Source organism: Acipenser ruthenus, chromosome 55 (assembly GCF_902713425.1).
Source record: "Acipenser ruthenus chromosome 55, fAciRut3.2 maternal haplotype, whole genome shotgun sequence".
Classification (NCBI taxonomy): domain Eukaryota; kingdom Metazoa; phylum Chordata; class Actinopteri; order Acipenseriformes; family Acipenseridae; genus Acipenser; species Acipenser ruthenus.
In genome coordinates, this window is record NC_081243.1 from 7,505,833 (window position 1) to 7,527,958 (window position 22,126).

The 22,126-nt window shown below is 46.9% G+C and overlaps 39 non-coding genes across 39 annotated transcripts; 17 read left to right on the forward strand and 22 right to left on the reverse strand.

Annotated features, from left to right (window-relative positions):
- The first annotated feature begins 432 nt into the window (after positions 1-432).
- trnap-ugg (transfer RNA proline (anticodon UGG)) lies at positions 433-504 on the forward strand. Its single transcript has one exon. It is a non-coding gene; the product is annotated as a tRNA-Pro (tRNA).
- A 129-nt stretch (positions 505-633) lies between these two features.
- On the forward strand, positions 634-705 carry trnad-guc (transfer RNA aspartic acid (anticodon GUC)). The gene has a single exon. It is a non-coding gene; the product is annotated as a tRNA-Asp (tRNA).
- A 75-nt stretch (positions 706-780) lies between these two features.
- trnag-gcc (transfer RNA glycine (anticodon GCC)) lies at positions 781-851 on the reverse strand. The gene has a single exon. It is a non-coding gene; the product is annotated as a tRNA-Gly (tRNA).
- A 454-nt stretch (positions 852-1,305) lies between these two features.
- On the reverse strand, positions 1,306-1,377 carry trnap-agg (transfer RNA proline (anticodon AGG)). Its single transcript has one exon. It is a non-coding gene; the product is annotated as a tRNA-Pro (tRNA).
- A 1,031-nt stretch (positions 1,378-2,408) lies between these two features.
- On the forward strand, positions 2,409-2,480 carry trnap-ugg (transfer RNA proline (anticodon UGG)). The gene has a single exon. It is a non-coding gene; the product is annotated as a tRNA-Pro (tRNA).
- Positions 2,481-2,610: 130 nt separating this feature from the next.
- trnad-guc (transfer RNA aspartic acid (anticodon GUC)) lies at positions 2,611-2,682 on the forward strand. The gene has a single exon. It is a non-coding gene; the product is annotated as a tRNA-Asp (tRNA).
- A 75-nt stretch (positions 2,683-2,757) lies between these two features.
- Positions 2,758-2,828, reverse strand: trnag-gcc (transfer RNA glycine (anticodon GCC)). Its single transcript has one exon. It is a non-coding gene; the product is annotated as a tRNA-Gly (tRNA).
- Positions 2,829-3,293: 465 nt separating this feature from the next.
- Positions 3,294-3,365, reverse strand: trnap-cgg (transfer RNA proline (anticodon CGG)). The gene has a single exon. It is a non-coding gene; the product is annotated as a tRNA-Pro (tRNA).
- A 1,044-nt stretch (positions 3,366-4,409) lies between these two features.
- Positions 4,410-4,481, forward strand: trnap-ugg (transfer RNA proline (anticodon UGG)). The gene has a single exon. It is a non-coding gene; the product is annotated as a tRNA-Pro (tRNA).
- Positions 4,482-4,612: 131 nt separating this feature from the next.
- Positions 4,613-4,684, forward strand: trnad-guc (transfer RNA aspartic acid (anticodon GUC)). Its single transcript has one exon. It is a non-coding gene; the product is annotated as a tRNA-Asp (tRNA).
- A 75-nt stretch (positions 4,685-4,759) lies between these two features.
- On the reverse strand, positions 4,760-4,830 carry trnag-gcc (transfer RNA glycine (anticodon GCC)). The gene has a single exon. It is a non-coding gene; the product is annotated as a tRNA-Gly (tRNA).
- Positions 4,831-5,296: 466 nt separating this feature from the next.
- Positions 5,297-5,368, reverse strand: trnap-cgg (transfer RNA proline (anticodon CGG)). Its single transcript has one exon. It is a non-coding gene; the product is annotated as a tRNA-Pro (tRNA).
- Positions 5,369-6,413: 1,045 nt separating this feature from the next.
- Positions 6,414-6,485, forward strand: trnap-ugg (transfer RNA proline (anticodon UGG)). The gene has a single exon. It is a non-coding gene; the product is annotated as a tRNA-Pro (tRNA).
- Positions 6,486-6,613: 128 nt separating this feature from the next.
- Positions 6,614-6,685, forward strand: trnad-guc (transfer RNA aspartic acid (anticodon GUC)). The gene has a single exon. It is a non-coding gene; the product is annotated as a tRNA-Asp (tRNA).
- Positions 6,686-6,761: 76 nt separating this feature from the next.
- Positions 6,762-6,832, reverse strand: trnag-gcc (transfer RNA glycine (anticodon GCC)). The gene has a single exon. It is a non-coding gene; the product is annotated as a tRNA-Gly (tRNA).
- A 455-nt stretch (positions 6,833-7,287) lies between these two features.
- Positions 7,288-7,359, reverse strand: trnap-cgg (transfer RNA proline (anticodon CGG)). Its single transcript has one exon. It is a non-coding gene; the product is annotated as a tRNA-Pro (tRNA).
- Positions 7,360-8,404: 1,045 nt separating this feature from the next.
- trnap-ugg (transfer RNA proline (anticodon UGG)) lies at positions 8,405-8,476 on the forward strand. Its single transcript has one exon. It is a non-coding gene; the product is annotated as a tRNA-Pro (tRNA).
- Positions 8,477-8,604: 128 nt separating this feature from the next.
- trnad-guc (transfer RNA aspartic acid (anticodon GUC)) lies at positions 8,605-8,676 on the forward strand. Its single transcript has one exon. It is a non-coding gene; the product is annotated as a tRNA-Asp (tRNA).
- Positions 8,677-8,752: 76 nt separating this feature from the next.
- trnag-gcc (transfer RNA glycine (anticodon GCC)) lies at positions 8,753-8,823 on the reverse strand. The gene has a single exon. It is a non-coding gene; the product is annotated as a tRNA-Gly (tRNA).
- Positions 8,824-9,278: 455 nt separating this feature from the next.
- Positions 9,279-9,350, reverse strand: trnap-cgg (transfer RNA proline (anticodon CGG)). The gene has a single exon. It is a non-coding gene; the product is annotated as a tRNA-Pro (tRNA).
- Positions 9,351-10,394: 1,044 nt separating this feature from the next.
- trnap-ugg (transfer RNA proline (anticodon UGG)) lies at positions 10,395-10,466 on the forward strand. Its single transcript has one exon. It is a non-coding gene; the product is annotated as a tRNA-Pro (tRNA).
- Positions 10,467-10,596: 130 nt separating this feature from the next.
- Positions 10,597-10,668, forward strand: trnad-guc (transfer RNA aspartic acid (anticodon GUC)). The gene has a single exon. It is a non-coding gene; the product is annotated as a tRNA-Asp (tRNA).
- Positions 10,669-10,743: 75 nt separating this feature from the next.
- On the reverse strand, positions 10,744-10,814 carry trnag-gcc (transfer RNA glycine (anticodon GCC)). Its single transcript has one exon. It is a non-coding gene; the product is annotated as a tRNA-Gly (tRNA).
- A 466-nt stretch (positions 10,815-11,280) lies between these two features.
- trnap-cgg (transfer RNA proline (anticodon CGG)) lies at positions 11,281-11,352 on the reverse strand. Its single transcript has one exon. It is a non-coding gene; the product is annotated as a tRNA-Pro (tRNA).
- Positions 11,353-12,599: 1,247 nt separating this feature from the next.
- Positions 12,600-12,671, forward strand: trnad-guc (transfer RNA aspartic acid (anticodon GUC)). The gene has a single exon. It is a non-coding gene; the product is annotated as a tRNA-Asp (tRNA).
- Positions 12,672-12,745: 74 nt separating this feature from the next.
- On the reverse strand, positions 12,746-12,816 carry trnar-gcg (transfer RNA arginine (anticodon GCG)). The gene has a single exon. It is a non-coding gene; the product is annotated as a tRNA-Arg (tRNA).
- Positions 12,817-13,279: 463 nt separating this feature from the next.
- On the reverse strand, positions 13,280-13,351 carry trnap-cgg (transfer RNA proline (anticodon CGG)). The gene has a single exon. It is a non-coding gene; the product is annotated as a tRNA-Pro (tRNA).
- A 1,038-nt stretch (positions 13,352-14,389) lies between these two features.
- On the forward strand, positions 14,390-14,461 carry trnap-ugg (transfer RNA proline (anticodon UGG)). The gene has a single exon. It is a non-coding gene; the product is annotated as a tRNA-Pro (tRNA).
- A 130-nt stretch (positions 14,462-14,591) lies between these two features.
- Positions 14,592-14,663, forward strand: trnad-guc (transfer RNA aspartic acid (anticodon GUC)). Its single transcript has one exon. It is a non-coding gene; the product is annotated as a tRNA-Asp (tRNA).
- Positions 14,664-14,739: 76 nt separating this feature from the next.
- On the reverse strand, positions 14,740-14,810 carry trnag-gcc (transfer RNA glycine (anticodon GCC)). The gene has a single exon. It is a non-coding gene; the product is annotated as a tRNA-Gly (tRNA).
- A 454-nt stretch (positions 14,811-15,264) lies between these two features.
- On the reverse strand, positions 15,265-15,336 carry trnap-agg (transfer RNA proline (anticodon AGG)). The gene has a single exon. It is a non-coding gene; the product is annotated as a tRNA-Pro (tRNA).
- A 1,388-nt stretch (positions 15,337-16,724) lies between these two features.
- trnag-gcc (transfer RNA glycine (anticodon GCC)) lies at positions 16,725-16,795 on the reverse strand. Its single transcript has one exon. It is a non-coding gene; the product is annotated as a tRNA-Gly (tRNA).
- A 452-nt stretch (positions 16,796-17,247) lies between these two features.
- On the reverse strand, positions 17,248-17,319 carry trnap-agg (transfer RNA proline (anticodon AGG)). The gene has a single exon. It is a non-coding gene; the product is annotated as a tRNA-Pro (tRNA).
- Positions 17,320-18,561: 1,242 nt separating this feature from the next.
- On the forward strand, positions 18,562-18,633 carry trnad-guc (transfer RNA aspartic acid (anticodon GUC)). The gene has a single exon. It is a non-coding gene; the product is annotated as a tRNA-Asp (tRNA).
- A 76-nt stretch (positions 18,634-18,709) lies between these two features.
- Positions 18,710-18,780, reverse strand: trnag-gcc (transfer RNA glycine (anticodon GCC)). Its single transcript has one exon. It is a non-coding gene; the product is annotated as a tRNA-Gly (tRNA).
- A 453-nt stretch (positions 18,781-19,233) lies between these two features.
- On the reverse strand, positions 19,234-19,305 carry trnap-agg (transfer RNA proline (anticodon AGG)). The gene has a single exon. It is a non-coding gene; the product is annotated as a tRNA-Pro (tRNA).
- Positions 19,306-20,546: 1,241 nt separating this feature from the next.
- On the forward strand, positions 20,547-20,618 carry trnad-guc (transfer RNA aspartic acid (anticodon GUC)). Its single transcript has one exon. It is a non-coding gene; the product is annotated as a tRNA-Asp (tRNA).
- Positions 20,619-20,694: 76 nt separating this feature from the next.
- Positions 20,695-20,765, reverse strand: trnag-gcc (transfer RNA glycine (anticodon GCC)). Its single transcript has one exon. It is a non-coding gene; the product is annotated as a tRNA-Gly (tRNA).
- A 454-nt stretch (positions 20,766-21,219) lies between these two features.
- Positions 21,220-21,291, reverse strand: trnap-agg (transfer RNA proline (anticodon AGG)). Its single transcript has one exon. It is a non-coding gene; the product is annotated as a tRNA-Pro (tRNA).
- Positions 21,292-22,126: the final 835 nt, after the last annotated feature.

Consider the following 22,126-nt stretch of genomic DNA (forward strand, 5'->3'; position numbering starts at 1 on the left):
TGAGCGAGAGCGGCTAGAAGGCAATTCAAATCCCCTTGTCTGAAATGAGAGCGAGAGTACTCGTGCAGTTCTCCACTGACGTGGCAGCTTTTAATGCCGATTGCATTAAAAGCATTGCCGGGTCCTGCTGTAGCGGTAAAACACTGTGACCAGATGAATGAATTGAAAAAGTGTTACGTGAAACACATGTGAATCCTAGTTTTCGTGCTGCGAATTTAAAAAAAAATAAATAAATAAATAAATAAAAAAAAAGCAGCACTATAAGAATGCCAAAAAATAAAGAAGGTTGCGTTGGCGAGTATTAAGCCCCCCCTCCTCTGAGGTGCCAGCAGCATTCCGCACCGGCAGACGGAACGGGACTCTGGTCATGCTGCACTTATTTTGCTGCCAGAGACTGAATCACGCGTCGGCCGCCGGATAAAACCGAAAGCTGGCTCGTTGGTCTAGGGGTATGATTCTCGCTTTGGGTGCGAGAGGTCCCGGGTTCAAATCCCGGACGAGCCCGTTTTTTTTTTTTTTTATTGTTTTGTACTATACTGTTTTCGATCCGTAAACCATTAAGCTCAGCAGGCAGTTTTGACTTAGACGCTTTGCAACTAAATGCGTTGCCATAGTGGCAGGGAGCGTGTGCCTTCCTCGTTAGTATAGTGGTCAGTATCCCCGCCTGTCACGCGGGAGACCGGGGTTCAATTCCCCGACGGGGAGATTTTTTTTTTTTTTTTACTGATTGAAGGCAGGTGCGTGTGGCTGTAATTGTATACATAAAGTAAAAAAGAAGGTTGCATTGGCCGGGAATCGAACCCGGGCCTCCCGCGTGGCAGGCGAGAATTCTACCACTGAACCACCAATGCTTGCTTGACGTTTGCTTGAGGTTTGCTTGAGGTAGGTAATGTATTAGCAGCATCTAGTGCAGTGTGAAAAGATGAATTAACCCGTTCTAGTGCTAGATTGTACATGTACACAAACAATTGTACGTACAAAATGCCCATCTGTTACACTAGTTTTGTGGTTGTTTTAAACTACATACCAAAAAAAAAAAAAAAAAAACAAGCACATGCGTTACCAAAATAAACAGTGCTGTATAAACTACAGAAACTCGATGCTGAATGGTTTTATAGTCTGTTACGTCAGAATTGTGTTTAATGCATAAGCAGTTGCTTTGCAGACTCAACAAAGACTGCAGTCCTCGTTTAACCATTGTGCAATCAGCCCTTGGTCGCTGTGATATTGTTGTTCATGGAATTTGAGCGTGCGTATCGGCAATGCATAGTAATTGGAAAAGTGTAATACAAAAGAATTAAAAACGGGCTCGTCCGGGATTTGAACCCGGGACCTCTCGCACCCTAAGCGAGAATCATACCCCTAGACCAACGAGCCAGCGCCTGCCACTGTTGTGGTCCCCCGAGTTTCCAAAGAAGTGCAGACCTAGCTGTTCTGTTAGATGGGAGACGTTTTTCTATTGGGTGTACCTGTCGAGAGCACTGTAATTTTGCCGTGTCTCCGAGCTGTGTGCTGTTGCCTGTTTGGGCCGTCTGACTTCTTTAACTGGCGGCTAGCATTTCTATGTTCATCGAGAAGCGGTCGCTATAAATGAGGAAAGTAGTTTAGGTGGGATTTCGTTTTGATATGTTTGGAATGGATCAGTTAGTCAGCATGTACTTCAAAAAATAAATAGAAAAAAAAGGAGGCTGGGTTTCGTTGTTTTGCAAAGGATGCACTGCAACATCCGCTCACAGGAGCAGTCCCACTACTGGTGCGACACGGGGGTTTTGACCTGCTCCGTTCCCGACCTGGGCCGGTTCACCCCTCCTTAGACGACCTGGCATTCACGAGCTCCCCCAGAAATGCCATGTCGATGCCGTGCTAAGTGCGGACTCCCGATCGGCACAGCCAGTTGCAGCACAGAGCTCCCGTGCTCAAGCGATCCGCCAGCCTCAACCTGCCCCTGTAGCTGGCATTACAGACACACGCCACGGCGCCCGGCGTGAGCGAGAGCGGCTAGAAGGCAATTCAAATCCCCTTGTCTGAAATGAGAGCGAGAGTACTCGTGCAGTTCTCCACTGACGTGGCAGCTTTTAATGCCGATTGCATTAAAAGCATTGCCGGGTCCTGCTGTAGCGGTAAAACACTGTGACCAGATGAATGAATTGAAAAAGTGTTACGTGAAACACATGTGAATCCTAGTTTTCGTGCTGCGAATTTAAAAAAAATAAATAAATAAAAAAAAAGCAGCACTATAAGAATGCCAAAAAATAAAGAAGGTTGCGTTGGCGAGTATTAAGCCCCCCCTCCTCTGAGGTGCCAGCAGCATTCCGCACCGGCAGACGGAACGGGACTCTGGTCATGCTGCACTTATTTTGCTGCCAGAGACTGAATCACGCGTCGGCCGCCGGATAAAACCGAAAGCTGGCTCGTTGGTCTAGGGGTATGATTCTCGCTTTGGGTGCGAGAGGTCCCGGGTTCAAATCCCGGACGAGCCCGTTTTTTTTTTTTTTTAATTGTTTTGTACTATACTGTTTTCGATCCGTAAACCATTAAGCTCAGCAGGCAGTTTTGACTTAGACGCTTTGCAACTAAATGCGTTGCCATAGTGGCAGGGAGCGTGTGCCTTCCTCGTTAGTATAGTGGTCAGTATCCCCGCCTGTCACGCGGGTGACCGGGGTTCAATTCCCCGACGGGGAGATTTTTTTTTTTTTTTTACTGATTGAAGGCAGGTGCGTGTGGCTGTAATTGTATACATAAAGTAAAAAAGAAGGTTGCATTGGCCGGGAATCGAACCCGGGCCTCCCGCGTGGCAGGCGAGAATTCTACCACTGAACCACCAATGCTTGATTGACGTTTGCTTGAGGTTTGCTTGAGGTAGGTAATGTATTAGCAGCCTCTAGTGCAGTGTGAAAAGATGAATTAACCCGTTCTAGTGCTAGATTGTACATGTACACAAACAATTGTACCTACAAAATGCCCATCTGTTACACTAGTTATGTGGTTGTTTTAAACTACATACCAAAATAAAAAAAAAATAAAAAAAAAAAAAACAAGCAGATGCGTTACCAAAATAAACAGTGCTGTATAAACTACAGAAACTCGATGCTGAATGGTTTTATAGTCTGTTACGTCAGAATTGTGTTTAATGCATAAGCAGTTGCTTTGCAGACTCAACAAAGACTGCAGTCTTCGTTTAACCATTGTGCAATCAGCCCTTGGTCGCTGTGATATTGTTGTTCATGGAATTTGAGCGTGCGTATCGGCAATGCATAGTAATTGGAAAAGTGTAATACAAAAGAATTAAAAACGGGCTCGTCCGGGATTTGAACCCGGGACCTCTCGCACCCGAAGCGAGAATCATACCCCTAGACCAACGAGCCAGCGCCTGCCACGGTTTTGGTTTTGGTCCCCCGAGTTTCCAAAGAAGTGCAGACCTGGCTGTTCTGTTAGATGGGAGACACGTTGATATTGGGTGTACCTGTCGAGAGCACTGTAATTTTGCCGTGTCTCCGAGCTGTGTGCTGTTGCCTGTTTGGGCCGTCTGACTTCTTTAACTGGCGGCTAGCATTTCTATGGGCATCGAGAAGCGGTCGCTATAAATGAGGAAAGTAGTTTAGGTGGGATTTCGTTTTGATATGTTTGGAATGGATCAGTTAGTCAGCATGTACTTCAAAAAATAAATAGAAAAAAAAGGAGGCTGGGTTTCGTTGTTTTGCAAAGGATGCACTGCAACATCCGCTCACAGGAGCAGTCCCACTACTGGTGCGACACGGGGGTTTTGACCTGCTCCGTTCCCGACCTGGGCCGGTTCACCCCTCCTTAGACGACCTGGCATTCACGAGCTCCCCCAGAAATGCCATGTCGATGCCGTGCTAAGTGCGGACTCCCGATCGGCACAGCCAGTTGCAGCACAGAGCTCTCATGCTCAAGCGATCCGCCAGCCTAAACCTGCCCCTGTAGCTGGCATTACAGACACACGCCACGGCGCCCGGCGTGAGCGAGAGCGGCTAGAAGGCAATTCAAATCCCCTTGTCTGAAATGAGAGCGAGAGTACTCGTGCAGTTCTCCACTGACGTGGCAGCTTTTAATGCCGATTGCATTAAAAGCATTGCCGGGTCCTGCTGTAGCGGTAAAACACTGTGACCAGATGAATGAATTGAAAAAGTGTTACGTGAAACACATGTGAATCCTAGTTTTCGTGCTGCGAATTTAAAAAAAATAAAAAAATAAATAAATAAAAAAAAGCAGCACTATAAGAATGCCAAAAAATAAAGAAGGTTGCGTTGGCGAGTATTAAGCCCCCCCTCCTCTGAGGTGCCAGCAGCATTCCGCACCGGCAGACGGAACGGGACTCTGGTCATGCTGCACTTATTTTGCTGCCAGAGACTGAATCACGCGTCGGCCGCCGGATAAAACCGAAAGCTGGCTCGTTGGTCTAGGGGTATGATTCTCGCTTTGGGTGCGAGAGGTCCCGGGTTCAAATCCCGGACGAGCCCGTTTTTTTTTTTTTTTTAATTGTTTTGTACTATACTGTTTTCGATCCGTAAACCATTAAGCTCAGCAGGCAGTTTTGACTTAGACGCTTTGCAACTAAATGCGTTGCCATAGTGGCAGGGAGCGTGTGCCTTCCTCGTTAGTATAGTGGTCAGTATCCCCGCCTGTCACGCGGGTGACCGGGGTTCAATTCCCCGACGGGGAGATTTTTTTTTTTTTTTTACTGATTGAAGGCAGGTGCGTGTGGCTGTAATTGTATACATAAAGTAAAAAAGAAGGTTGCATTGGCCGGGAATCGAACCCGGGCCTCCCGCGTGGCAGGCGAGAATTCTACCACTGAACCACCAATGCTTGATTGACGTTTGCTTGAGGTTTGCTTGAGGTAGGTAATGTATTAGCAGCCTCTAGTGCAGTGTGAAAAGATGAATTAACCCGTTCTAGTGCTAGATTGTACATGTACACAAACAATTGTACCTACAAAATGCCCATCTGTTACACTAGTTATGTGGTTGTTTTAAACTACATACCAAAATAAAAAAAAAAAAAAAAAAAAAAAAAACAAGCAGATGCGTTACCAAAATAAACAGTGCTGTATAAACTACAGAAACTCGATGCTGAATGGTTTTATAGTCTGTTACGTCAGAATTGTGTTTAATGCATAAGCAGTTGCTTTGCAGACTCAACAAAGACTGCAGTCTTCGTTTAACCATTGTGCAATCAGCCCTTGGTCGCTGTGATATTGTTGTTCATGGAATTTGAGCGTGCGTATCGGCAATGCATAGTAATTGGAAAAGTGTAATACAAAAGAATTAAAAACGGGCTCGTCCGGGATTTGAACCCGGGACCTCTCGCACCCGAAGCGAGAATCATACCCCTAGACCAACGAGCCAGCGCCTGCCACGGTTTTGGTTTTGGTCCCCCGAGTTTCCAAAGAAGTGCAGACCTGGCTGTTCTGTTAGATGGGAGACACGTTGATATTGGGTGTACCTGTCGAGAGCACTGTAATTTTGCCGTGTCTCCGAGCTGTGTGCTGTTGCCTGTTTGGGCCGTCTGACTTCTTTAACTGGCGGCTAGCATTTCTATGGGCATCGAGAAGCGGTCGCTATAAATGAGGAAAGTAGTTTAGGTGGGATTTCGTTTTGATATGTTTGGAATGGATCAGTTAGTCAGCATGTACTTCAAAAAATAAATAGAAAAAAAAGGAGGCTGGGTTTCGTTGTTTTGCAAAGGATGCACTGCAACATCCGCTCACAGGAGCAGTCCCACTACTGGTGCGACACGGGGGTTTTGACCTGCTCCGTTCCCGACCTGGGCCGGTTCACCCCTCCTTAGACGACCTGGCATTCACGAGCTCCCCCAGAAATGCCATGTCGATGCCGTGCTAAGTGCGGACTCCCGATCGGCACAGCCAGTTGCAGCACAGAGCTCCCGTGCTCAAGCGATCCGCCAGCCTCAACCTGCCCCTGTAGCTGGCATTACAGACACACGCCACGGCGCCCGGCGTGAGCGAGAGCGGCTAGAAGGCAATTCAAATCCCCTTGTCTGAAATGAGAGCGAGAGTACTCGTGCAGTTCTCCACTGACGTGGCAGCTTTTAATGCCGATTGCATTAAAAGCATTGCCGGGTCCTGCTGTAGCGGTAAAACACTGTGACCAGATGAATGAATTGAAAAAGTGTTACGTGAAACACATGTGAATCCTAGTTTTCGTGCTGCGAATTTAAAAAAAATAAAAAAATAAATAAATAAAAAAAAAGCAGCACTATAAGAATGCCAAAAAATAAAGAAGGTTGCGTTGGCGAGTATTAAGCCCCCCCTCCTCTGAGGTGCCAGCAGCATTCCGCACCGGCAGACGGAACGGGACTCTGGTCATGCTGCACTTATTTTGCTGCCAGAGACTGAATCACGCGTCGGCCGCCGGATAAAACCGAAAGCTGGCTCGTTGGTCTAGGGGTATGATTCTCGCTTTGGGTGCGAGAGGTCCCGGGTTCAAATCCCGGACGAGCCCGTTTTTTTTTTTTTTATTGTTTTGTACTATACTGTTTTCGATCCGTAAACCATTAAGCTCAGCAGGCAGTTTTGACTTAGACGCTTTGCAACTAAATGCGTTGCCATAGTGGCAGGGAGCGTGTGCCTTCCTCGTTAGTATAGTGGTCAGTATCCCCGCCTGTCACGCGGGAGACCGGGGTTCAATTCCCCGACGGGGAGATTTTTTTTTTTTTTTTTACTGATTGAAGGCAAGTGCGTGTGGCTGTAATTGTATACATAAAGTAAAAAAGAAGGTTGCATTGGCCGGGAATCGAACCCGGGCCTCCCGCGTGGCAGGCGAGAATTCTACCACTGAACCACCAATGCTTGCTTGACGTTTGCTTGAGGTTTGCTTGAGGTAGGTAATGTATTAGCAGCATCTAGTGCAGTGTGAAAAGATGAATTAACCCGTTCTAGTGCTAGATTGTACATGTACACAAACAATTGTACCTACAAAATGCCCATCTGTTACACTAGTTATGTGGTTGTTTTAAACTACATACCAAAAAAAAAAAAAAAAAAAACAAGCAGATGCGTTACCAAAATAAACAGTGCTGTATAAACTACAGAAACTCGATGCTGAATGGTTTTATAGTCTGTTACGTCAGAATTGTGTTTAATGCATAAGCAGTTGCTTTGCAGACTCAACAAAGACTGCAGTCTTCGTTTAACCATTGTGCAATCAGCCCTTGGTCGCTGTGATATTGTTGTTCATGGAATTTGAGCGTGCGTATCGGCAATGCATAGTAATTGGAAAAGTGTAATACAAAAGAATTAAAAACGGGCTCGTCCGGGATTTGAACCCGGGACCTCTCGCACCCGAAGCGAGAATCATACCCCTAGACCAACGAGCCAGCGCCTGCCACGGTTTTGGTTTTGGTCCCCCGAGTTTCCAAAGAAGTGCAGACCTGGCTGTTCTGTTAGATGGGAGACACGTTGATATTGGGTGTACCTGTCGAGAGCACTGTAATTTTGCCGTGTCTCCGAGCTGTGTGCTGTTGCCTGTTTGGGCCGTCTGACTTCTTTAACTGGCGGCTAGCATTTCTATGGGCATCGAGAAGCGGTCGCTATAAATGAGGAAAGTAGTTTAGGTGGGATTTCGTTTTGATATGTTTGGAATGGATCAGTTAGTCAGCATGTACTTCAAAAAATAAATAGAAAAAAAAGGAGGCTGGGTTTCGTTGTTTTGCAAAGGATGCACTGCAACATCCGCTCACAGGAGCAGTCCCACTACTGGTGCGACACGGGGGTTTTGACCTGCTCCGTTCCCGACCTGGGCCGGTTCACCCCTCCTTAGACGACCTGGCATTCACGAGCTCCCCCAGAAATGCCATGTCGATGCCGTGCTAAGTGCGGACTCCCGATCGGCACAGCCAGTTGCAGCACAGAGCTCCCGTGCTCAAGCGATCCGCCAGCCTCAACCTGCCCCTGTAGCTGGCATTACAGACACACGCCACGGCGCCCGGCGTGAGCGAGAGCGGCTAGAAGGCAATTCAAATCCCCTTGTCTGAAATGAGAGCGAGAGTACTCGTGCAGTTCTCCACTGACGTGGCAGCTTTTAATGCCGATTGCATTAAAAGCATTGCCGGGTCCTGCTGTAGCGGTAAAACACTGTGACCAGATGAATGAATTGAAAAAGTGTTACGTGAAACACATGTGAATCCTAGTTTTCGTGCTGCGAATTTAAAAAAAATAAAAAAATAAATAAATAAAAAAAAAGCAGCACTATAAGAATGCCAAAAAATAAAGAAGGTTGCGTTGGCGAGTATTAAGCCCCCCCTCCTCTGAGGTGCCAGCAGCATTCCGCACCGGCAGACGGAACGGGACTCTGGTCATGCTGCACTTATTTTGCTGCCAGAGACTGAATCACGCGTCGGCCGCCGGATAAAACCGAAAGCTGGCTCGTTGGTCTAGGGGTATGATTCTCGCTTTGGGTGCGAGAGGTCCCGGGTTCAAATCCCGGACGAGCCCGTTTTTTTTTTTTTTATTGTTTTGTACTATACTGTTTTCGATCCGTAAACCATTAAGCTCAGCAGGCAGTTTTGACTTAGACGCTTTGCAACTAAATGCGTTGCCATAGTGGCAGGGAGCGTGTGCCTTCCTCGTTAGTATAGTGGTCAGTATCCCCGCCTGTCACGCGGGAGACCGGGGTTCAATTCCCCGACGGGGAGATTTTTTTTTTTTTTTTTACTGATTGAAGGCAAGTGCGTGTGGCTGTAATTGTATACATAAAGTAAAAAAGAAGGTTGCATTGGCCGGGAATCGAACCCGGGCCTCCCGCGTGGCAGGCGAGAATTCTACCACTGAACCACCAATGCTTGCTTGACGTTTGCTTGAGGTTTGCTTGAGGTAGGTAATGTATTAGCAGCATCTAGTGCAGTGTGAAAAGATGAATTAACCCGTTCTAGTGCTAGATTGTACATGTACACAAACAATTGTACCTACAAAATGCCCATCTGTTACACTAGTTATGTGGTTGTTTTAAACTACATACCAAAAAAAAAAAAAAAAAAAACAAGCAGATGCGTTACCAAAATAAACAGTGCTGTATAAACTACAGAAACTCGATGCTGAATGGTTTTATAGTCTGTTACGTCAGAATTGTGTTTAATGCATAAGCAGTTGCTTTGCAGACTCAACAAAGACTGCAGTCTTCGTTTAACCATTGTGCAATCAGCCCTTGGTCGCTGTGATATTGTTGTTCATGGAATTTGAGCGTGCGTATCGGCAATGCATAGTAATTGGAAAAGTGTAATACAAAAGAATTAAAAACGGGCTCGTCCGGGATTTGAACCCGGGACCTCTCGCACCCGAAGCGAGAATCATACCCCTAGACCAACGAGCCAGCGCCTGCCACGGTTTTGGTTTTGGTCCCCCGAGTTTCCAAAGAAGTGCAGACCTGGCTGTTCTGTTAGATGGGAGACACGTTGATATTGGGTGTACCTGTCGAGAGCACTGTAATTTTGCCGTGTCTCCGAGCTGTGTGCTGTTGCCTGTTTGGGCCGTCTGACTTCTTTAACTGGCGGCTAGCATTTCTATGGGCATCGAGAAGCGGTCGCTATAAATGAGGAAAGTAGTTTAGGTGGGATTTCGTTTTGATATGTTTGGAATGGATCAGTTAGTCAGCATGTACTTCAAAAAATAAATAGAAAAAAAAGGAGGCTGGGTTTCGTTGTTTTGCAAAGGATGCACTGCAACATCCGCTCACAGGAGCAGTCCCACTACTGGTGCGACACGGGGGTTTTGACCTGCTCCGTTCCCGACCTGGGCCGGTTCACCCCTCCTTAGACGACCTGGCATTCACGAGCTCCCCCAGAAATGCCATGTCGATGCCGTGCTAAGTGCGGACTCCCGATCGGCACAGCCAGTTGCAGCACAGAGCTCCCGTGCTCAAGCGATCCGCCAGCCTCAACCTGCCCCTGTAGCTGGCATTACAGACACACGCCACGGCGCCCGGCGTGAGCGAGAGCGGCTAGAAGGCAATTCAAATCCCCTTGTCTGAAATGAGAGCGAGAGTACTCGTGCAGTTCTCCACTGACGTGGCAGCTTTTAATGCCGATTGCATTAAAAGCATTGCCGGGTCCTGCTGTAGCGGTAAAACACTGTGACCAGATGAATGAATTGAAAAAGTGTTACGTGAAACACATGTGAATCCTAGTTTTCGTGCTGCGAATTTAAAAAAAATAAATAAATAAATAAATAAAAAAAAGCAGCACTATAAGAATGCCAAAAAATAAAGAAGGTTGCGTTGGCGAGTATTAAGCCCCCCCTCCTCTGAGGTGCCAGCAGCATTCCGCACCGGCAGACGGAACGGGACTCTGGTCATGCTGCACTTATTTTGCTGCCAGAGACTGAATCACGCGTCGGCCGCCGGATAAAACCGAAAGCTGGCTCGTTGGTCTAGGGGTATGATTCTCGCTTTGGGTGCGAGAGGTCCCGGGTTCAAATCCCGGACGAGCCCGTTTTTTTTTTTTTTTAATTGTTTTGTACTATACTGTTTTCGATCCGTAAACCATTAAGCTCAGCAGGCAGTTTTGACTTAGACGCTTTGCAACTAAATGCGTTGCCATAGTGGCAGGGAGCGTGTGCCTTCCTCGTTAGTATAGTGGTCAGTATCCCCGCCTGTCACGCGGGAGACCGGGGTTCAATTCCCCGACGGGGAGATTTTTTTTTTTTTTTTACTGATTGAAGGCAGGTGCGTGTGGCTGTAATTGTATACATAAAGTAAAAAAGAAGGTTGCATTGGCCGGGAATCGAACCCGGGCCTCCCGCGTGGCAGGCGAGAATTCTACCACTGAACCACCAATGCTTGCTTGACGTTTGCTTGAGGTTTGCTTGAGGTAGGTAATGTATTAGCAGCATCTAGTGCAGTGTGAAAAGATGAATTAACCCGTTCTAGTGCTAGATTGTACATGTACACAAACAATTGTACCTACAAAATGCCCATCTGTTACACTAGTTATGTGGTTGTTTTAAACGTCATACCAAAATAAAAAAAAAAAAAAACAAAAAAAAAACAAGCAGATGCGTTACCAAAATAAACAGTGCTGTATAAACTACAGAAACTCGATGCTGAATGGTTTTATAGTCTGTTACGTCAGAATTGTGTTTAATGCATAAGCAGTTGCTTTGCAGACTCAACAAAGACTGCAGTCTTCGTTTAACCATTGTGCAATCAGCCCTTGGTCGCTGTGATATTGTTGTTCATGGAATTTGAGCGTGCGTATCGGCAATGCATAGTAATTGGAAAAGTGTAATACAAAAGAATTAAAAACGGGCTCGTCCGGGATTTGAACCCGGGACCTCTCGCACCCGAAGCGAGAATCATACCCCTAGACCAACGAGCCAGTGCCTGCCACGGTCTTGGTTTTGGTCCCCCGAGTTTCCAAAGAAGTGCAGACCTGGCTGTTCTGTTAGATGGGAGACACGTTGATATTGGGTGTACCTGTCGAGAGCACTGTAATTTTGCCGTGTCTCCGAGCTGTGTGCTGTTGCCTGTTTGGGCCGTCTGACTTCTTTAACTGGCGGCTAGCATTTCTATGGGCATCGAGAAGCGGTCGCTATAAATGAGGAAAGTAGTTTAGGTGGGATTTCGTTTTGATATGTTTGGAATGGATCAGTTAGTCAGCATGTACTTCAAAAAATAAATAGAAAAAAAAGGAGGCTGGGTTTCGTTGTTTTGCAAAGGATGCACTGCAACATCCGCTCACAGGAGCAGTCCCACTACTGGTGCGACACGGGGGTTTTGACCTGCTCCGTTCCCGACCTGGGCCGGTTCACCCCTCCTTAGACGACCTGGCATTCACGAGCTCCCCCAGAAATGCCATGTCGATGCCGTGCTAAGTGCGGACTCCCGATCGGCACAGCCAGTTGCAGCACAGAGCTCCCGTGCTCAAGCGATCCGCCAGCCTCAACCTGCCCCTGTAGCTGGCATTACAGACACACGCCACGGCGCCCGGCGTGAGCGAGAGCGGCTAGAAGGCAATTCAAATCCCCTTGTCTGAAATGAGAGCGAGAGTACTCGTGCAGTTCTCCACTGACGTGGCAGCTTTTAATGCCGATTGCATTAAAAGCATTGCCGGGTCCTGCTGTAGCGGTAAAACACTGTGACCAGATGAATGAATTGAAAAAGTGTTACGTGAAACACATGTGAATCCTAGTTTTCGTGCTGCGAATTTAAAAAAAATAAATAAATAGATAAATAAAAAAAAGCAGCACTATAAGAATGCCAAAAAATAAAGAAGGTTGCGTTGGCGAGTATTAAGACCCCCCTCCTCTGAGGTGCCAGCAGCATTCCGCACCGGCAGACGGAACGGGACTCTGGTCATGCTGCACTTATTTTGCTGCCAGAGACTGAATCACGCGTCGGCCGCCGGATAAAACCGAAAGCTGGCTCGTTGGTCTAGGTGTATGATTCTCGCTTTGGGTGCGAGAGGTCACGGGTTCAAATCCCTGACGAGCCCGTTTTTTTTTTTTTTTTAATTGTTTTGTACTATACTGTTTTCGATCCGTAAACCATTAAGCTCAGCAGGCAGTTTTGACTTAGACGCTTTGCAACTAAATGCGTTGCCATAGTGGCAGGGAGCGTGTGCCTTCCTCGTTAGTATAGTGGTCAGTATCCCCGCCTGTCACGCGGGAGACCGGGGTTCAATTCCCCGACGGGGAGATTTATTTTTTTTTTTACTGATTGAAGGCAGGTGCGTGTGGCTGTAATTGTATACATAAAGTAAAAAAGAAGGTTGCATTGGCCGAGAATCGAACCCGGGCCTCCCGCGTCGCAGGCGAGAATTCTACCACTGAACCACCAATGCTTGCTTGACGTTTGCTTGAGGTTTGCTTGAGGTAGGTAATGTATTAGCAGCATCTAGTGCAGTGTGAAAAGATGAATTAACCCGTTCTAGTGCTAGATTGTACATGTACACAAACAATTGTACCTACAAAATGCCCATCTGTTACACTAGTTATGTGGTTGTTTTAAACTACATACCAAAATAAAAAAAAACAAAAAAAAAAAAACAAGCAGATGCGTTACCAAAATAAACAGTGCTGTATAAACTACAGAAACTCGATGCTGAATGGTTTTATAGTCTGTTACGTCAGAATTGTGTTTAATGCATAAGCAGTTGCTTTGCAGACTCAACAAAGACTGCAGTCTTCGTTTAACCATTGTGCAATCAGCCCTTGGTCGCTGTGATATTGTTGTTCATGGAATTTGAGCGTGCGTATCGGCAATGCATAGTAATTGGAAAAGTGTAATACAAAAGAATTAAAAACGGGCTCGTCCGGGATTTGAACCCGGGACCTCTCGCACCCGAAGCGAGAATCATACCCCTAGACCAACGAGCCAGCGCCTGCCACTGTTGTGGTCCCCCGAGTTTCCAAAGAAGTGCAGACCTAGCTGTTCTGTTAGATGGGAGACGTTTTTCTATTGGGTGTACCTGTCGAGAGCACTGTAATTTTGCCGTGTCTCCGAGCTGTGTGCTGTTGCCTGTTTGGGCCGTCTGACTTCTTTAACTGGCGGCTAGCATTTCTATGTTCATCGAGAAGCGGTCGCTATAAATGAGGAAAGTAGTTTAGGTGGGATTTCGTTTTGATATGTTTGGAATGGATCAGTTAGTCAGCATGTACTTCAAAAAATAAATAGAAAAAAAAGGAGGCTGGGTTTCGTTGTTTTGCAAAGGATGCACTGCAACATCCGCTCACAGGAGCAGTCCCACTACTGGTGCGACACGGGGGTTTTGACCTGCTCCGTTCCCGACCTGGGCCGGTTCACCCCTCCTTAGACGACCTGGCATTCACGAGCTCCCCCAGAAATGCCATGTCGATGCCGTGCTAAGTGCGGACTCCCGATCGGCACAGCCAGTTGCAGCACAGAGCTCCCGTGCTCAAGCGATCCGCCAGCCTCAACCTGCCCCTGTAGCTGGCATTACAGACACACGCCACGGCGCCCGGCGTGAGCGAGAGCGGCTAGAAGGCAATTCAAATCCCCTTGTCTGAAATGAGAGCGAGAGTACTCGTGCAGTTCTCCACTGACGTGGCAGCTTTTAATGCCGATTGCATTAAAAGCATTGCCGGGTCCTGCTGTAGCGGTAAAACACTGTGACCAGATGAATGAATTGAAAAAGTGTTACGTGAAACACATGTGAATCCTAGTTTTCGTGCTGCGAATTTAAAAAAAATAAATAAATAAATAAATAAAAAAAAGCAGCACTATAAGAATGCCAAAAAATAAAGAAGGTTGCGTTGGCGAGTATTAAGACCCCCCTCCTCTGAGGTGCCAGCAGCATTCCGCACCGGCAGACGGAACGGGACTCTGGTCATGCTGCACTTATTTTGCTGCCAGAGACTGAATCACGCGTCGGCCGCCGGATAAAACCGAAAGCTGGCTCGTTGGTCTAGGTGTATGATTCTCGCTTTGGGTGCGAGAGGTCACGGGTTCAAATCCCGGACGAGCCGGTTTTTTTTTTTTTTTAAATGTTTTGTACTATACAGTTTTCGATCCGTAAACCATTAAGCTCAGCAGGCAGTTTTGACTTAGACGCTTTGCAACTAAATGCGTTGCCATAGTGGCAGGGAGCGTGTGCCTTCCTCGTTAGTATAGTGGTCAGTATCCCCGCCTGTCACGCGGGAGACCGGGGTTCAATTCCCCGACGGGGAGATTTATTTTTTTTTTTTTACTGATTGAAGGCAGGTGCGTGTGGCTGTAATTGTATACATAAAGTAAAAAAGAAGGTTGCATTGGCCGGGAATCGAACCCGGGCCTCCCGCGTGGCAGGCGAGAATTCTACCACTGAACCACCAATGCTTGCTTGACGTTTGCTTGAGGTTTGCTTGAGGTAGGTAATGTATTAGCAGCATCTAGTGCAGTGTGAAAAGATGAATTAACCCGTTCTAGTGCTAGATTGTACATGTACACAAACAATTGTACCTACAAAATGCCCATCTGTTACACTAGTTTTGTGGTTGTTTTAAACTACATACCAAAAAAAAAAAAAAAAAAACAAGCACATGCATTACCAAAATAAACAGTGCTGTATAAACTACAGAAACTCGATGCTGAATGGTTTTATAGTCTGTTACGTCAGAATTGTGTTTAATGCATAAGCAGTTGCTTTGCAGACTCAACAAAGACTGCAGTCCTCGTTTAACCATTGTGCAATCAGCCCTTGGTCGCTGTGATATTGTTGTTCATGGAATTTGAGCGTGCGTATCGGCAATGCATAGTAATTGGAAAAGTGTAATACAAAAGAATTAAAAACGGGCTCGTCCGGGATTTGAACCCGGGACCTCTCGCACCCTAAGCGAGAATCATACCTCTAGACCAACGAGCCAGCGCCTGCCACTGTTGTGGTCCCCCGAGTTTCCAAAGAAGTGCAGACCTAGCTGTTCTGTTAGATGGGAGACGTTTTTCTATTGGGTGTACCTGTCGAGAGCACTGTAATTTTGCCGTGTCTCCGAGCTGTGTGCTGTTGCCTGTTTGGGCCGTCTGACTTCTTTAACTGGCGGCTAGCATTTCTATGTTCATCGAGAAGCGGTCGCTATAAATGAGGAAAGTAGTTTAGGTGGGATTTCGTTTTGATATGTTTGGAATGGATCAGTTAGTCAGCATGTACTTCAAAAAATAAATAGAAAAAAAAGGAGGCTGGGTTTCGTTGTTTTGCAAAGGATGCACTGCAACATCCGCTCACAGGAGCAGTCCCACTACTGGTGCGACACGGGGGTTTTGACCTGCTCCGTTCCCGACCTGGGCCGGTTCACCCCTCCTTAGACGACCTGGCATTCACGAGCTCCCCCAGAAATGCCATGTCGATGCCGTGCTAAGTGCGGACTCCCGATCGGCACAGCCAGTTGCAGCACAGAGCTCCCGTGCTCAAGCGATCCGCCAGCCTCAACCTGCCCCTGTAGCTGGCATTACAGACACACGCCACGGCGCCCGGCGTGAGCGAGAGCGGCTAGAAGGCAATTCAAATCCCCTTGTCTGAAATGAGAGCGAGAGTACTCGTGCAGTTCTCCACTGACGTGGCAGCTTTTAATGCCGATTGCATTAAAAGCATTGCCGGGTCCTGCTGTAGAGGTAAAACACTGTGACCAGATGAATGAATTGAAAAAGTGTTACGTGAAACACATGTGAATCCTAGTTTTCGTGCTGCGAATTTAAAAAAAATAAATAAATAAATAAATAAAAAAAAGCAGCACTATAAGAATGCCAAAAAATAAAGAAGGTTGCGTTGGCGAGTATTAAGACCCCCCTCCTCTGAGGTGCCAGCAGCATTCCGCACCGGCAGACGGAACGGGACTCTGGTCATGCTGCACTTATTTTGCTGCCAGAGACTGAATCACGCGTCGGCCGCCGGATAAAACCGAAAGCTGGCTCGTTGGTCTAGGTGTATGATTCTCGCTTTGGGTGCGAGAGGTCACGGGTTCAAATCCCGGACGAGCCCGTTTTTTTTTTTTTTTTAATTGTTTTGTACTATACTGTTTTCGATCCGTAAACCATTAAGCTCAGCAGGCAGTTTTGACTTAGACGCTTTGCAACTAAATGCGTTGCCATAGTGGCAGGGAGCGTGTGCCTTCCTCGTTAGTATAGTGGTCAGTATCCCCGCCTGTCACGCGGGAGACCGGGCTTCAATTCCCCGACGGGGAGATTTTTTTTTTTTTTTTACTGATTGAAGGCAGGTGCGTGTGGCTGTAATTGTATACATAAAGTAAAAAAGAAGGTTGCATTGGCCGGGAATCGAACCCGGGCCTCCCGCGTGGCAGGCGAGAATTCTACCACTGAACCACCAATGCTTGCTTGACGTTTGCTTGAGGTTTGCTTGAGGTAGGTAATGTATTAGCAGCATCTAGTGCAGTGAAAAGATGAATTAACCCGTTCTAGTGCTAGATTGTACATGTACACAAACAATTGTACCTACAAAATGCCCATCTGTTACACTAGTTTTGTGGTTGTTTTAAACTACATACCAAAAAAAAAAAAAAAAAAACAAGCACATGCGTTACCAAAATAAACAGTGCTGTATAAACTACAGAAACTCGATGCTGAATGGTTTTATAGTCTGTTACGTCAGAATTGTGTTTAATGCATAAGCAGTTGCTTTGCAGACTCAACAAAGACTGCAGTCCTCGTTTAACCATTGTGCAATCAGCCCTTGGTCGCTGTGATATTGTTGTTCATGGAATTTGAGCGTGCGTATCGGCAATGCATAGTAATTGGAAAAGTGTAATACAAAAGAATTAAAAACGGGCTCGTCCGGGATTTGAACCCGGGACCTCTCGCACCCTAAGCGAGAATCATACCCCTAGACCAACGAGCCAGCGCCTGCCACTGTTGTGGTCCCCCGAGTTTCCAAAGAAGTGCAGACCTAGCTGTTCTGTTAGATGGGAGACGTTTTTCTATTGGGTGTACCTGTCGAGAGCACTGTAATTTTGCCGTGTCTCCGAGCTGTGTGCTGTTGCCTGTTTGGGCCGTCTGACTTCTTTAACTGGCGGCTAGCATTTCTATGTTCATCGAGAAGCGGTCGCTATAAATGAGGAAAGTAGTTTAGGTGGGATTTCGTTTTGATATGTTTGGAATGGATCAGTTAGTCAGCATGTACTTCAAAAAATAAATAGAAAAAAAAGGAGGCTGGGTTTCGTTGTTTTGCAAAGGATGCACTGCAACATCCGCTCACAGGAGCAGTCCCACTACTGGTGCGACACGGGGGTTTTGACCTGCTCCGTTCCCGACCTGGGCCGGTTCACCCCTCCTTAGACGACCTGGCATTCACGAGCTCCCCCAGAAATGCCATGTCGATGCCGTGCTAAGTGCGGACTCCCGATCGGCACAGCCAGTTGCAGCACAGAGCTCCCGTGCTCAAGCGATCCGCCAGCCTCAACCTGCCCCTGTAGCTGGCATTACAGACACACGCCACGGCGCCCGGCGTGAGCGAGAGCGGCTAGAAGGCAATTCAAATCCCCTTGTCTGAAATGAGAGCGAGAGTACTCGTGCAGTTCTCCACTGACGTGGCAGCTTTTAATGCCGATTGCATTAAAAGCATTGCCGGGTCCTGCTGTAGAGGTAAAACACTGTGACCAGATGAATGAATTGAAAAAGTGTTACGTGAAACACATGTGAATCCTAGTTTTCGTGCTGCGAATTTAAAAAAAATAAATAAATAAATAAATAAAAAAAAGCAGCACTATAAGAATGCCAAAAAATAAAGAAGGTTGCGTTGGCGAGTATTAAGCCCCCCCTCCTCTGAGGTGCCAGCAGCATTCCGCACCGGCAGACGGAACGGGACTCTGGTCATGCTGCACTTATTTTGCTGCCAGAGACTGAATCACGCGTCGGCCGCCGGATAAATCCGAAAGCTGGCTCGTTGGTCTAGGGGTATGATTCTCGCTTTGGGTGCGAGAGGTCACGGGTTCAAATCGCGGACGAGCCCGTTTTTTTTTTTTTTTTTAATTGTTTTGTACTATACTGTTTTCGATCCGTAAACCATTAAGCTCAGCAGGCAGTTTTGACTTAGACGCTTTGCAACTAAATGCGTTGCCATAGTGGCAGGGAGCGTGTGCCTTCCTCGTTAGTATAGTGGTCAGTATCCCCGCCTGTCACGCGGGAGACCGGGGTTCAATTCCCCGACGGGGAGATTTATTTTTTTTTTTTTACTGATTGAAGGCAGGTGCGTGTGGCTGTAATTGTATACATAAAGTAAAAAAGAAGGTTGCATTGGCCGGGAATCGAACCCGGGCCTCCCGCGTGGCAGACGAGAATTCTACCACTGAACCACCAATGCTTGCTTGACGTTTGCTTGAGGTTTGCTTGAGGTAGGTAATGTATTAGCAGCATCTAGTGCAGTGTGAAAAGATGAATTAACCCGTTCTAGTGCTAGATTGTACATGTACACAAACAATTGTACCTACAAAATGCCCATCTGTTACACTAGTTTTGTGGTTGTTTTAAACTACATACCAAAAAAAAAAAAAAAAAACAAGCACATGCGTTACCAAAATAAACAGTGCTGTATAAACTACAGAAACTCGATGCTGAATGGTTTTATAGTCTGTTACGTCAGAATTGTGTTTAATGCATAAGCAGTTGCTTTGCAGACTCAACAAAGACTGCAGTCCTCGTTTAACCATTGTGCAATCAGCCCTTGGTCGCTGTGATATTGTTGTTCATGGAATTTGAGCGTGCGTATCGGCAATGCATAGTAATTGGAAAAGTGTAATACAAAAGAATTAAAAACGGGCTCGTCCGGGATTTGAACCCGGGACCTCTCGCACCCTAAGCGAGAATCATACCCCTAGACCAACGAGCCAGCGCCTGCCACTGTTGTGGTCCCCCGAGTTTCCAAAGAAGTGCAGACCTAGCTGTTCTGTTAGATGGGAGACGTTTTTCTATTGGGTGTACCTGTCGAGACCACTGTGATTTTGCCGTGTCTCCGAGCTGTGTGCTGTTGCCTGTTTGGGCCGTCTGACTTCTTTAACTGGCGGCTAGCATTTCTATGTTCATCGAGAAGCGGTCGCTATAAATGAGGAAAGTAGTTTAGGTGGGATTTCGTTTTGATATGTTTGGAATGGATCAGTTAGTCAGCATGTACTTCAAAAAATAAATAGAAAAAAAAGGAGGCTGGGTTTCGTTGTTTTGCAAAGGATGCACTGCAACATCCGCTCACAGGAGCAGTCCCACTACTGGTGCGACACGGGGGTTTTGACCTGCTCCGTTCCCGACCTGGGCCGGTTCACCCCTCCTTAGACGACCTGGCATTCACGAGCTCCCCCAGAAATGCCATGTCGATGCCGTGCTAAGTGCGGACTCCCGATCGGCACAGCCAGTTGCAGCACAGAGCTCCCGTGCTCAAGCGATCCGCCAGCCTCAACCTGCCCCTGTAGCTGGCATTACAGACACACGCCACGGCGCCCGGCGTGAGCGAGAGCGGCTAGAAGGCAATTCAAATCCCCTTGTCTGAAATGAGAGCGAGAGTACTCGTGCAGTTCTCCACTGACGTGGCAGCTTTTAATGCCGATTGCATTAAAAGCATTGCCGGGTCCTGCTGTAGCGGTAAAACACTGTGACCAGATGAATGAATTGAAAAAGTGTTACGTGAAACACATGTGAATCCTAGTTTTCGTGCTGCGAATTTAAAAAAAATAAATAAATAAATAAATAAAAAAAAGCAGCACTATAAGAATGCCAAAAAATAAAGAAGGTTGCGTTGGCGAGTATTAAGCCCCCCCTCCTCTGAGGTGCCAGCAGCATTCCGCACCGGCAGACGGAACGGGACTCTGGTCATGCTGCACTTATTTTGCTGCCAGAGACTGAATCACGCGTCGGCCGCCGGATAAATCCGAAAGCTGGCTCGTTGGTCTAGGGGTATGATTCTCGCTTTGGGTGCGAGAGGTCACGGGTTCAAATCGCGGACGAGCCCGTTTTTTTTTTTTTTTTAATTGTTTTGTACTATACTGTTTTCGATCCGTAAACCATTAAGCTCAGCAGGCAGTTTTGACTTAGACGCTTTGCAACTAAATGCGTTGCCATAGTGGCAGGGAGCGTGTGCCTTCCTCGTTAGTATAGTGGTCAGTATCCCCGCCTGTCACGCGGGAGACCGGGGTTCAATTCCCCGACGGGGAGATTTATTTTTTTTTTTTTACTGATTGAAGGCAGGTGCGTGTGGCTGTAATTGTATACATAAAGTAAAAAAGAAGGTTGCATTGGCCGGGAATCGAACCCGGGCCTCCCGCGTGGCAGGCGAGAATTCTACCACTGAACCACCAATGCTTGCTTGACGTTTGCTTGAGGTTTGCTTGAGGTAGGTAATGTATTAGCAGCATCTAGTGCAGTGTGAAAAGATGAATTAACCCGTTCTAGTGCTAGATTGTACATGTACACAAACAATTGTACCTACAAAATGCCCATCTGTTACACTAGTTTTGTGGTTGTTTTAAACTACATACCAAAAAAAAAAAAAAAAAAACAAGCACATGCATTACCAAAATAAACAGTGCTGTATAAACTACAGAAACTCGATGCTGAATGGTTTTATAGTCTGTTACGTCAGAATTGTGTTTAATGCATAAGCAGTTGCTTTGCAGACTCAACAAAGACTGCAGTCCTCGTTTAACCATTGTGCAATCAGCCCTTGGTCGCTGTGATATTGTTGTTCATGGAATTTGAGCGTGCGTATCGGCAATGCATAGTAATTGGAAAAGTGTAATACAAAAGAATTAAAAACGGGCTCGTCCGGGATTTGAACCCGGGACCTCTCGCACCCTAAGCGAGAATCATACCCCTAGACCAACGAGCCAGCGCCTGCCACTGTTGTGGTCCCCCGAGTTTCCAAAGAAGTGCAGACCTAGCTGTTCTGTTAGATGGGAGACGTTTTTCTATTGGGTGTACCTGTCGAGAGCACTGTAATTTTGCCGTGTCTCCGAGCTGTGTGCTGTTGCCTGTTTGGGCCGTCTGACTTCTTTAACTGGCGGCTAGCATTTCTATGTTCATCGAGAAGCGGTCGCTATAAATGAGGAAAGTAGTTTAGGTGGGATTTCGTTTTGATATGTTTGGAATGGATCAGTTAGTCAGCATGTACTTCAAAAAATAAATAGAAAAAAAAGGAGGCTGGGTTTCGTTGTTTTGCAAAGGATGCACTGCAACATCCGCTCACAGGAGCAGTCCCACTACTGGTGCGACACGGGGGTTTTGACCTGCTCCGTTCCCGACCTGGGCCGGTTCACCCCTCCTTAGACGACCTGGCATTCACGAGCTCCCCCAGAAATGCCATGTCGATGCCGTGCTAAGTGCGGACTCCCGATCGGCACAGCCAGTTGCAGCACAGAGCTCCCGTGCTCAAGCGATCCGCCAGCCTCAACCTGCCCCTGTAGCTGGCATTACAGACACACGCCACGGCGCCCGGCGTGAGCGAGAGCGGCTAGAAGGCAATTCAAATCCCCTTGTCTGAAATGAGAGCGAGAGTACTCGTGCAGTTCTCCACTGACGTGGCAGCTTTTAATGCCGATTGCATTAAAAGCATTGCCGGGTCCTGCTGTAGAGGTAAAACACTGTGACCAGATGAATGAATTGAAAAAGTGTTACGTGAAACACATGTGAATCCTAGTTTTCGTGCTGCGAATTTAAAAAAAATA